Here is an 11,917-nt window from a genome sequence, read left to right as displayed (position 1 = left end):
CACCAGTCTTATCACAGTTGGAAAGAAGCTGTTCCCAAATCTGGCCGTATGAGTCTTCAAGCTCCTGAACCTTCTCCTGGAGGGAAGAGGGACGAAAAGTGTGTTGGCTGGGTGGGTCGTGTCCTTGATTATCCTGGCAGCACTGATCCGACAGCGTGCAGTGTAAAGTGAGTCCACGAATGGAAGATTAAGGAGAGAGGGGAGAGATTTAATAGGGGCATGAAGGATCTGTTAGTTTTTGTGCCAGAGAAAGGTTGGGGGCATTTGGGGTTTGTGAGTTTTTGTTTCTTGTTTCATTGGGGGGGATTGATGTCTTTCTTTCAACTACTCTGTGGCTTTCTGTATTTTATGGCTATCTGGAAAAGATAGATCTCAGAGTTCTATTCTGCATACACACTTTGATAATAAAATGAACCTTTGAACTTTTTCCACTCAAAGGTTAGTTTGTCAGAGGAATTAGTTGAGGCATGTACAATATTAACAGGTACTTGATAGAAAATTATGGGCCAAACGGGACCGGGGTTGTTGGGAATTGCACTTAGCATGGGCCAGATGGGTCAAAGGCCCAGATTCGTGCTATAACAGAACTTGGAAGACAGCAATATATCGTCATTGCAGAAAATCAGAAACAGGCTAAACACGCTGAAAGCTTCAGCGACCAAGCGTTGTATATGAGGGACATCTGTCACCCAACCTGCGTCGTCTCCGACTCTATCACATCTGGCATTTAATGTATGATTCCCCCCCCCCCACCCACCCCGAGATGCTACCTGACCTGCCGTATGACTTCTATCGACAGTTACACTCTGAAATCCGTAACTTCAGTGAGTTGCTTTGGTGTGTCAATGTGTCTGTCTCCACCCACGCTAATAATAGTTTAGTGAGGTGAATGCGTGAAATTGAATGCTGTCCCTCCCCTTTCTCGGGGAACGGGCTGCCCCCGAGCCAGTCCCGCTCAGGGGTGTATGCATACTACGCCAGCCCGCCGGCAGTGAACACTCCCCCTCTCCATGTCAGGCAGCCTCCCCGAACCCTCCGCTTCCACTCAATCTCGCAAAGAGTCCGATTCACAGAAACCCGACAAATTGCTCTGCGAGTTTAGTTGGTTTTCCTTAGTCCAACGAGAAAATCTGACCGGGTCTCACTCACCATCTCGCATTAAATATACCCTTTGCAACACGCAAGTCTGTGAGCCACTGACGAAACTTCAAGGAAAGCTGCTTAAAACTTTTTTTCTCTATAATGGATCAATGAACATAATATTTTTCTCTGCTATAATGAGGAAAGCAAGAAGACTGACTCCCAACCGAGGAGGTTTTCTTGAAATTAGACGCCTACCCGGCACTTTCGTTGCTTAATCCCAACAGGACGCCGGAGTGTGTGTCGGGGGATTAATGGATCCTCTTTTACATACAAAAACGACTCAGGAGTGACCCGCTGACTCCCTTGCATGCAACTGGACAGCTGTATAGACTAGCATCCGAAATACACAAGGTAAATACCCTTTTTTTTCCACTTCTGTATGATTTAAGTGATCGGGATTGCAAAAATAAGTAACAGTCTTACAAAGTAAATAACGCAGTTTTTTTTACCCTGCAGCTATTTAAGTGATAGGATTGCAAAAATAAGTAACAGTTATAAAATAATAATATTTCAAATAATTTAAACTGTGTTCGCTCACATATGATTTATGACAATATTGTTTATTAACGAAAACAGTACTTCAGTCCGTTGGCTGGCTATTATTCAAAATACCTTTTGACCTTTCTATTTATGACTATGTTGCATGTCAGTGAGAATGAAGTTTACAACTTTTCAAAAACAGATGGTGGGAACATTGTGTGAATGTTGCTGTGTTTTCCCCCACGTGAAATCCCAATCAGGGCACCGTGTCACTCGGCTGAATGGCAGCAACATACACAAAATGCTGGAGGAACTCAGCGGGAAAGGCAGCGTCGATAGAAAAGAACAAACAGTCAACAGCCGAGACCCCCTGATGATCTGGAGCAACACACTCACTAAATCCTTGAAGGGTCTCGGCCCGAAATATTGACTGTTTATTCACTTTCCATGGATGCTGCCTGACCTCCTGAGTTCCTCCAGTATTTTTGTGTGTGTTGCTCTGGATTTCCAGCAACTGCAGAATCTCTTGCGTTTACGAATGGCAGCAATGTTCTTTAAAGACAGGGTCCTGGAATTTCACACATTATCACAGCATACAGCCTCGAAGTCCCGGGGAAGTGTGCGTGTCCGTAATCGGAATCATCTGTATTTGGCCAACAGTGACTCAGTGTCTACAGCGACAGGCTGGTGGGGAGTAAGGAGTGAACCCTCGCGACCCAGGCTTAATCCTGTTCGTGTCTACGAACGAAACCCCAGCACAATATAGCTACCTCAAAGTTTCCCTGTACTTCGCCCACCGTGTTTACTCGAGTGCCGGTGTTGTACTAACATATTAACCGTATGCTCTGTGAATATTTCTATTCCCCCCACCCCAGATTAAAACTTTTGTTTTGGACCTGCCTCTTAATAATACAATAAGGCAAAATAAACACGAGCGATTCTGCTGCAGGATAACCATTCACCTGAGAAGGAATTGGATTTTAGCTCGAAAAGATGACTGAATAGCAGTTGGATCAGGTAGTATGGGTTGATATCTGGGTTTTAAGTATCTTTCCCCGAACTAAACGCTTCGTGTCCTCATTGCAAGTGCCCCAAAATAGAGAGCTTGTAACCTCCACGCGTTACGACCTCCGAAGTTAGAAAGAGAATTCTCGGCAAAAGCCACACCTTGACATACAGAGGCGGGCTGCCCTGTGATTGACGCGTGAAACAGTCAGTCAGTGATTTCCCTGGTGGGCGGGGTCCACGAAACAGAACTCCCTGTAATAATAATTCTTTCAGTTCTCTGCAGAATGGGAGATAGATGTAACGAAACCGTTACTCATGCCTACCCATTCGCATTCCCCATGTCCCCAGATATCAAGGACGTGCTACGATATTGAGTTCGTGCACCGACCGCCTTTGCTTGTGTCACAAGCAAGAGAAAATCTGCAGATCCTGGAAATCCAAAGCAACATACACAAAATGCTGGAGGAACTCAGCAGGCCAGGCAGCATCTATGGAAAAAAGTAAACAGTCGACGCATCAGGACCTGATGAAGGGTCTCTGCGCGAAACATCGACTGTTTACTCTTTTCCATAGATGCTGCCTGGCCTACTGAGTTCCTCCAGCATTTTGTGTGTAGCTTTTCGTTGATTCTTTTGTGTTTGTTTGTATCTTCTGTGAATGCCCGCAAGAAAATGAATCTATGTGGTTACATGTATGTACTTAGATAATAAATTTACTTTGAACTTTGGACTTGCCCAGATTGAAGACAAAAAAAACATGTACATGAGAGACACAGATAGTGAAACATAGACAATAATATATTGCTGTCTCTCATACTCTGTTCTTTATACACAGAATCTGTCTCTTATAATTTTATTAATAGTAAAATAGTGTATACACATTAAAAGGCAAAATTACCCATCTTTTTTTCTTTAAAAACAGCTGGGACCACTTCAACAGCTGTCATTCAGATTTGCCTGTTCCACATCAGGCAATCACAGAATCTCTAAATAATAATCCCATGTTTATTATAGCCTAGGTTGCTTAATAACACACACAAAATGCTGGAGGAATTCAGCAAGACTGGAAGCATCTATGGAGAGGAATAAACAGTTGATGTTTCGGGCTGAGACCCTTCATCAGGAGAGTCACTTAGTGTATATTGTACTATGGCCCAGGTTGCTTCTAACAGATGAGTACACATTATTGTGCATTATTAAATTGTTTTTTTTTCAATAAATATTGCTGCTAAAATATTTTATGTAATAAGCGAATATTTGTGATTTGCACAAATAGTTGATCTGAAGCTCATTCTACTTAAATTATATTGTTGCTCCATTGATTTCAAATATTTCTCAATGCAATAAAGTGAGGGATAGTAATATGGTAATTATTTTTTAGTATCTGTAATGTGAAGGGTTAGTTTACTTGCTGGTCAAAAGCCACTTCCACCATGCCAGTCATTGATCGGCCCATTCGAAGGATGCAGCGGCACTTTCCCATTGGTTGCCTTGCTCGCCATGACACTGGTGTCCAGTTCTGGGCATATCAGGGGTATAAGAATAGCAAGTGCGAGAGACTTGCGGGCTTTCCTTTGTCTCCAGGGGCTCCTCTTCACAATGAGGTTGTGACCAGAGCCAAAAAACCATTGGGGAAAATCTGCTGCAGATATAGGGGGGCTGTGTTGGCACGTGGCCAAGTTGCTTAAGGTGTCGGTCTAGTGATCTGAAGGTCACTAGTTTGAGCCTCAGCTGAGGCAGCGTGTTGTGTCCTTGAGCAAGGCACTTAAACACACATTGCTCTGCGACGACACCGGTGCCAAGCTGTATCGGCCCTAGTGCCCTTCCCTTGGACAACATTGGTGGCGTGGAGAGTGGAGACTTGCAGCATGGGCAAACTGCCAGTCTTCCATACATCCTTGCCCAGGCCTGCGCCCTGGAAACCTTCCAAGGCTCAAATCCATGGTCTCATGAGACTAAAGGATGCCTAGTCCAGGCTAGGGTTAGAGTTAGTATGTTGTGGGCATGCTAGGTTGGTACCAGAAGCATGGTGACACTTGTGAACTGCCCCCAGCACATTGCAAACGATGCTGCAAATGATGCATTTCACTGTATGTTTCAATATACAGTACTCTGCCAAAGTCTTAGGCACATATATCTGGGTAGGGTGCCCAAGCCTTTTGCACAGTGCTGTAGTAATTTTATGTATTGCACTGTACTGCTGCCACAAAAAAAATTCATGACATATATGAGTGATGATAAACCTGATGCTGATATGAGTCTCTATTGTGGACTGAGAGTGGGAAGGGAGCAGGAAGAGGGGGAGGGAGGGGGAAGCACCAGAGAGACATTCTGTAATGGTCAATAAACCAATCACTTGGAATTAAATAACCTTACCTAATGTCTCAGGGATGGCTGTGTCTGCACCTGTCCCACCTCTGCCCCGGCACCTGTTACTCACCCCTCCCACAGCGCTCCACCCTCACCATTCCTAACATCCTTTGCTCCTGCCAGAGTCACAAACTCACTATATGCTCTAGGTTGACAAATACAGTACTGTGCTAATGTCTTAGGCGTCCTACCTATATATATGCACCTGTGAATTTTACACAGTACTGTTCCTGTACCAAATAAAGCTAATTTCTGCCTATCATCCCTTCCACTTATCAGTTGTCTGTTTCTGCTCCATCACTTCCCTTTGTCTCATTATACTGGCTATTTCCCCTGTGCTTTTTAAATTGAAGTGAAGGGTGTCAACTGGAAACATTAACTGTCCAATTTCACCCATCGAAGCTGCCCGACTCTCCGAGTCATTCCAGCACCCTGTGTGTTGCTCTAGATTTCAGTATCTACCGTCTCTTATCTCTGTGCAGTGAAGCAAAGACTGTAGTGTTGAGACAGGCACGCCTCTGGCCGATGACGTGGATATGTGTTGGAGACACATTTCGGGGTCAAATAAAACACTAGGGTTGCATACAATCCATTTCAGTTACAGGCAGAGGCCTGGGAGAGGGATAGCATTTGGAAGAGAGTTTGTGAAAGGAAAGTAGATAATTATAACAGTTTAGTCACATTAGAACAGGGTACCTAGAATATGCCAGCACAGGCCCTTTGCCCATGATGTTGTGCTGACCTTTTAACCTACTCTAAGATCAATCTAACACAGCCCTTAATTTTACTATTGTTCATGTGCCTTATCTAAGAGTTTCTTAAATACCCCTAATGTACCTGCCTCTATTGCTACCCCTGGCATGGTGGTACACACACAAACACACACACACACACACACACACACACACACGCACACGCACACGCACACACAGTCTTTAAAAGAAAACTTACCTCTGACATCCCTCCTATACTTTTCTCCAATCACCTCAAAATTTGTCATTTTCCACCCTGGGGGGAAAAAGTCCCTGGTTATCCATTCAACCTATGGCTCTTATCATCACTCCTGGATCTTTGCTTAACATTGACTTCAGCCTATAACTGTCTATAAACAAAGCCAAAATGTAACCTAAAGAATAAAAGTTCCGCCATAAGACCATAAAATACAGGAGCAGAATTACTAACATGGGAAACGCAAAATACTCTGCAGATGCTGGGGTCAAAGCAACACTCACAACACGCTGGAGGAACTCAGCAGGTCGGGCAGCATCTGTGGAAACGATCAGTCAACGTTTCGGGCCGGAGCCCTTCGTCAGGTCTTAGTTACTAACATGGGAAAGTCTGCAGATGATGAAAATCCAAAACAACACACACAAAACTCAACGGGCCAGGCAGCATCTATGGAAAAGAGTAAACAGCCAATGTTTCGGGCCGAGATCCTTTTTCAGGACTGAGAAGGAAGGGGGAAAGAAGTGCTGGTGGTGGGGGGGGCGGTGGAGCAAGAGGCTTGCTGGAAGGCAATAGGCTAAGCCCGGTGGGTGTGAAAGGTGAAGGGCTGGAAAAGAAAGAATCTGATAGGAGAGGAGAATGGACAATACGAGAAGGGGAAGGAGGAGGGGACACAGGAGGAATTAGGAGCAGAGTCATCCCATCAAGTTTTTCCCCATTCACAAATGGCTGACATTTTTTTTCAACTTTATTGTCTCACATTTGCCCCTTAACTCTTTACCAATCAACAGCATGTCAATTTTTGTCTTACTCCCAATGACTTAGCCTCTGTGGTAATGAATTTCACAGATTCATCACTCTCTGTCAGAAGAACTTCTTCCTCAGCTTGGTTAAAGAGGCACCTCTTTATCCTGGGGCTGTGCCCTCAGATCCAAGACTCTCCTACTAAGGGAGACATGCTGTCCATGTCCTCCCTGTCCAGTCCGTTCAGTATCCAGTAGATCACAATGATATCATGAGATCCCCCCCCCCCACAACCTTCTGAATTCCATCCGAGTACACACTCAGAGACATCAAATGCTCCTCATATTTTAAAGTCTTTCATTCCTGGGATCATTCTTGTGAATCTCCTGTGGACCATCTCCAGAGCTTTCCAAAGTAGTGTTCTACTTCAGACTGATTACTTGTTCAGGGTTAGATGAATTCTATAAAGATAGAGTGGCATGGTAGTGTAGTGGTTAGCACGATACTTTACAGTGCCAGGGATCACCATCGGGTGGGGGGGGGGTGGGTACGGTTTGATTCTCAGAACTGTCAATAAGGAGTCTGTATGTTCTCCCCGTGACCGCATGGATTTCCTTTGGGTGTTCTTATTTCCTCCCACATTCCAAAGACATCCGGATGAGTGTTAATGAGTTGTGGGCACATTATGTTGTCACGGAAAGCATGGTGACTTTTGCAGTCTGCCCCCAGCAAATCCTCGGACTATGTCAGTTGTTGACACAGGTGACACACTTCTCTGTATGTTTTGATGTTTAGATGTACCTATAACAAATAAAGCTAATTCTATCTCATTTCTTTTAGAAGCGAACTTATTTAGTAGGCTGCCCAAACCCCAATCACGTAAGCTTTTGTGTTACTGTTGTAAATACCAAAACTTGATGAGTTTGGGGAGTAGGACAGAACGATTAATTAGAGATTTTCCATCCATTAAATAAAGAAATGATACTGCACAAATAAATATCACATGTATGTTTGCAACAAGCAGGATTTCCTGCCTCAAAAGAAGAGAAACTCAGATAGGCAATCTGAGGTTTGTCTAATTTCATAACAAATATTGACAGGGGCTTACGATGGAAAAGCAAGACGTTTAGTGATAATGACAAGGAAAATGGCTACGAATGCAGTAAGTGTGTGCTTTTGTATGGATACAAGAGTTCATGCAGATGCAAAATTTCACTTTGATTTAAAGCTTACATTTATCCCACTCAACATTAACAAATCAAAAATCCATTGCAAGGATTTTTGTCTAATTGTTTCCATTTATTTGTTTTTTTAAAAATAATCATTATGAACAATGGATTTCATCAAGTGAAAACTTTCTTCCTGTTCTTTCACTGGGGATATGGGCAGGAATTTGTACTTACTGCCCCATTGAATGTTCCAGTCAAGACAGGTTATGGACCAGATGATTAAAATAACTATTTCTAATGTACCTCCTCCTCCCAGTGTCAAATATGTGGCTGAACCACAACCTCATTCTCGACAATATCAGTTTAATTAAGACAAGAAAACAAAAACACTGTTGCTCCTAACAATGAAATACATTGGATTAGCTTTATTTGTCACACGTAGATAGTAACGTCAAAACATTCTGGCTTCTTTCCCTTCCTTTCCAGTCCTGATGAAGGGTCTCGGCCTGAGATGTCGACTCTTTATTTCTTTCCATAGATGCTACCTAACCTGCTGAGTTCCTCCAGAATTTAGTGAATGTAACAGTGAAATGTGGGTTTTAGGTTAATGACCAACCCAGTCTGAAGATGTGCTCAGGGCAGCGCACACATGTTGTCACACTTCCAGCACCACAACTTACTAACCCTAACCAGTACATCCTTGGAATGTGGGAGGAAATCTGAGGGTCTGGAGGAAACCTACGAGGTAATGTGGAGAACATACAAACTCCTTACAGATAGTGGCGGCAATTGAACCCTGATTGGTAATGGCTGGCACTGTAACGTGTTGCGGTTACCTCTACGCTATCATGCCACCCCACTGAATAAAGTCAAAGGCATTATCACAGGTCCACCACTTCTTCATCTGAGAGTTGTAGAATATAGAACGGGACAGCAGACGAAGAAGCTCTTCCACCCAAGATGTTGTTCCAAACTAATTAAACAAGTAATTAAATGCCTAACTAAGCTAATCCTTCCTGCCTGCACAATATCCGCATCCCTCAATTCTCCGCACATTCATGTGCTTAACTAGTAGGCTCTAAAAACAGGCGTTTCAACAGAGATTGGGAGCGAGAGAAGGAATGTCTCCCTCAGGTCGGTGAGTGGGCAGTAAAAAGCAACGCTTTGCAGGAGTTTCGGTGTTGAACAGCGGATAATCAGAGATTGCGAGTCACTGGCAAGTGCAAATTGAAGGTAGGGGCAAGCAGAGTGGCCTTTGTGGGAGCGGCCATTGTTGGAGTGGACAGTGATAGAGTGGGGGTTTTGAGGCTTTAACACTTTGAAGCTTCAGCAAGGAGAGGTTTGAGTAAGAGAAGCGAAAAGCTGTAGCTGCTTTTTTTTGGCTTATTTATTTATTGTTTTCCTTCTTTATATTAGCACATTCGGAGCAGTAGGGATGCCAGGCAGGATGGTTGAATGCTCCTCTTGCAGGAAGTGGGAAGGCAGGGAGGTCTTCAGTGTCCCTGACAACTTAACCTGCAAGAAGTGCATCCAGCTGCAGCTTCCACCTCCTTACAAACAGCGGTGGATAGAACTGGGAATGTTGCACATGTAATAGTGTTACACTAACCGCTGAGCTACCATGCCACCTTATTAATCTTCTAATTGAGCACTTACTGCTCTCCAAGACTCTATACACATTCAACAATTTCAGATAGCAACCATTTATAAAGATTATCTTTATTTGTCATGTGAACTTTGAAACATAAAGTGAATTGCATCATTTTGCATCAAATCAAATCAGCAAAAATTGCTGTGGGCTGCCTGCTATGCTTCTGGCCCACAACTCAGGTTCTGGACTTCCCCACTATAGGAAACATTCTCTCCACATCCAATCTGTCTCAGCCTTTCAGTGTTCAATTAGTTTCAATAAGATCTCCGCACATTTCTTCTAAACTCTTGCAAGTACAGGCCCAGAGCCATTAAACGCACCACATATGTTAAGCTTTTCATTTCCAGAATCATCCTCGTGAATCTCCTTTGGACCTCTCCAATGCCAGCACATCCTTTCTTAGATAAAGGGCCAAAACAGTTCAGAATGCTCTAAATGTGTTGCAAGGGGGTGCTGGGAGCGGGCCCAAATGCAAGACACAGACACTGAAGTACGAGGAGCAGGACTAGGTTTGTCAGGAAAGCGAGGGAAGAAACAACACTGGACATGGACACAGGCCCTGGACAAGACAAAAACACCAGGCCTGGGCTAGGACTAAGACTAGGAAAGTGGGACCTGGACGAGGAACTAGGAACTAGGAGCCTGGATGAGGACTCCGAGCCAGAGACTGGACAGGGACCCAGAAAAGGAGTCTTGACTCGCGCTCGGAACCTGGATCCAGACGAGGACTCGGGACTAGGAACAGACTAGACACTAGATAGTATTGGGAATATGAAGCCTGGACTGGGGCTGGACGAGGTTCTAGGACTAGGTTTGGACTGGACAAGGGACTCCTGGACTGGACGAGGAAATCCAGGGCAGGACGAGGAACTCCAGGGCAGGACAAGGCTCTTGGACTAGATTTGGCTCGGCTCTTGGACTCGGCTTGGTCAGGCTCTTGGGTACGGAGCTGGGACCCCTTCTTGGACATAGGGCCGGGATGCTTTCGCAGGGCCGGGACCGTTTCTAGGACGCAGGGCCAGCATGACTGCCAAGGATACTTGCCGAGGGAACTGCCAAGGTAAACCGCCGAGGATTTGGATGGGGACGATCCAGCACAGGATGAGAAATCTCCAGCACCGGGCTGTGCGAGGTACTCCTGGGCTGGGCGAGGCACCAGAACTGGATGAGGGCTCGAAGCTCAGGCTTGGACAGGGCTGGACTGTTCTCTCTCTCTCGCTCCCTCTACCCTCCCTTCTGAATCCCTGGCCATTACTTTGGCAGTTTATCTCAACAGTTACATCAGCACTAACTTTCATCTGTAATCTTCGTCTATTACCTTCGCCTGCTACCTTGCCTGCGTCCTTGCCTGTGTCGCCGTCAAGTTCAACCGCCGGTGTGAGACCGGAGTCTTGCCACGCCAAGATAAGGAACTATCTATCGTTGAGTTTGGAACTATCTCTTTGTGTCCCTGTTTTTAGTGTCCGTGTCAAAGAAGAGTCCCAGCCCTAGGTCCTGTCCCCAAGGAGGGGGCCCGGCTCTGTGTTCTGTGTTCCTGTGCTCAGGTCCAAGGCTCTGTGTTCCTAGTACTTCAGTGTCTGTGTCTTGCATTCAGGTCCACTCCCAACGCCCCCTAATGACAAAATGTGGTCTGATCAATGTCTTAGAAAGGCTCGGCATTACTTCTTAGCTTTCATTTTCTAGTCCTCTTGAAGTGCATGCTAATTTCCAGTACGTTTTCTTTCTTCTCTTTACATGGTACCTTAGATATTATTTGTCTCATCTTATCACCTCACCTCTGACCTGCCTTTACCTTTAGCATTCGCTCCCGCCTCATCTCCACTCTATCACTAACCTCTTTTGTTTCATATGCCCCTCTTTGTACCCTACAATCCACTATCATCCCCCCACCCCTGCAGCTGAAATCCTGTTCCATTTTTACCTTTTCCCAATCCTCCGCCTCCTACAGGTGCTGCTTGACTTGATGAGTATTAATGGCACGTTCTGATTTTAAATCACATTGATTAGGTTGAGATTTTGTCATTATCCTAAACACGAGTCTTCTACACATACCGATTAACTGACTGTATATTCAGAGTCTGCCGTTCTCTATACACGCAGTGGCCACTTTATTTAAATTCTTCCTGCACCTAATAAAGTGGCCACTGAGTGTATGTTCGTGATCTTCGGCTGCTGTACCCCATCCACTTCAAGGTTCGACATGTTGTGCATTCAGAGATGTTCCTCTGCACACTGCTGTTGTAAAGTGTGATTATTTGAGTTACTGTCGCCTTCCTGTCAGCTTGAACTAGTATGCCCATTCTCCTCTGACCTCTCTCATTAACAATATGTTTTCACCCACAGAACTGCCACCCACTGGATTTTTTTTTTGTTTTTCGCACCATCCTCTGTAAATTTCGAAGACTGTC

The 11,917-nt window shown here is 44.8% G+C and overlaps 1 protein-coding gene across 1 annotated transcript in view; it reads left to right on the top strand.

Annotated features, from left to right (window-relative positions):
- The first annotated feature begins 1,066 nt into the window (after positions 1–1,066).
- The window catches only part of mxra5a (matrix-remodelling associated 5a), an 87,656-nt gene continuing 76,805 nt past the window's right edge, over positions 1,067–11,917 (top strand). Inside the window, exon 1 of the mRNA XM_063054609.1 lies at positions 1,067–1,494. The gene's annotated coding sequence lies outside the window, so the exon portion shown is untranslated. The remainder of the gene's footprint in view (positions 1,495–11,917) is intronic.

Source organism: Mobula hypostoma, chromosome 7 (genome assembly GCF_963921235.1).
Source record: "Mobula hypostoma chromosome 7, sMobHyp1.1, whole genome shotgun sequence".
In the NCBI taxonomy this organism is placed as follows: domain Eukaryota; kingdom Metazoa; phylum Chordata; class Chondrichthyes; order Myliobatiformes; family Myliobatidae; genus Mobula; species Mobula hypostoma.
Note: the sequence above shows the minus strand (reverse complement) of the source record. Positions and strands in the feature narration are given on the sequence as shown.